General features: G+C 40.1%; 1 non-coding gene across 1 annotated transcript; it reads right to left on the bottom strand.

Annotated features, from left to right (window-relative positions):
* Positions 1-527: 527 nt before the first annotated feature.
* LOC141616112 (small nucleolar RNA R71) lies at positions 528-634 on the bottom strand. The gene has a single exon (XR_012530483.1). It is a non-coding gene; the product is annotated as a small nucleolar RNA R71 (small nucleolar RNA).
* Between the last annotated feature and the right edge of the window lie 451 nt (positions 635-1,085).

The raw sequence follows: 1,085 nt of genomic DNA, 5'->3' as shown, positions 1-1,085 counted from the left end.
ACGAGATTGAAAGGACTTTGACAAACAATAGGAGACTTGCTAGAGGTACTTTGAGAGGTATTGGTGAGGTTGTAGATATTCAACCAAATACTATTGAGTTCATCAACCCTTTTGCAAGAGAAGGTGAGGAGAACCCAACATAAAATCAACCCACAATGCCTAAATTTTCATCACATTCAGTACCAACCGAGGAGAACCTACCCAATGGTACTCCCACACCACAACACTTAACCGAGAATTTCATTGCCAAATCCGCATTTATCCAATTAGTCGAAAGAAGCCAATTTTGGGGGATGCCTAGTGAAGACCCTCACTCTCACATGGAGACTTTTTGTGACTATTGTGATGCGATTTCACAAATCGGTGTGACTCAAGACCAAATTCGATGGGTCTTATTTCCTTTTTCTCTAATCGGCACCGCAAAACAATGGTTGAAAAGCCTTGATAAGGCTACTCTTGGAATTGACTCTTGGAATAAGTTGGCTCTAGCTTTCTACAAAAAATTCTACCCTCCGGAAAAGACTAACATGCTAAGAGCTCAAATTACGGGTTTTAAACAAAGGGATGAAGAATCTTTGTATGAAGCTTGGGAGCGATTCAAAGGAATTTGTCGCTCATGTCCTCATCATGGACTTAGCGAGTGGTTCTTGGTACAACAATTTTGGAACGGTCTTTATGAGGACTCAAGAAACATTCTCAACATGGGATCAAATGGTATGTTCACCGAAGTTGACGATAATCAAACTTGGAACAAGTTTGAGGAAATGGCGGTCCATAATTCACAATATAGTAGACCTCGCAAGGCTACTAGAGGAGGAAAGCATGAAGTGGACTCTATTACTCAATTGGGTGCTCAACTTAGTGCTCATATTGATACCATTAACTTGAAATTTTAAAAGGCTATGGCTAAACTTGAAGAAGCCTCAAAATCACCAAAGCATCATGTTAATGCCATGGTAGCATCTTCATCAATCCCAAGTGGGATATGTGAGAATTTTGAATCTTTGGGACATGACCAAAGTGAATGTAGGGGAACAAATGAACAAGTGAATGCTTTTCAAGCATACAAGAGTGGTACCCATTAT

This window comes from Silene latifolia, chromosome 11, assembly GCF_048544455.1.
Source record: "Silene latifolia isolate original U9 population chromosome 11, ASM4854445v1, whole genome shotgun sequence".
Classification (NCBI taxonomy): domain Eukaryota; kingdom Viridiplantae; phylum Streptophyta; class Magnoliopsida; order Caryophyllales; family Caryophyllaceae; genus Silene; species Silene latifolia.
Note: the sequence above shows the minus strand (reverse complement) of the source record. Positions and strands in the feature narration are given on the sequence as shown.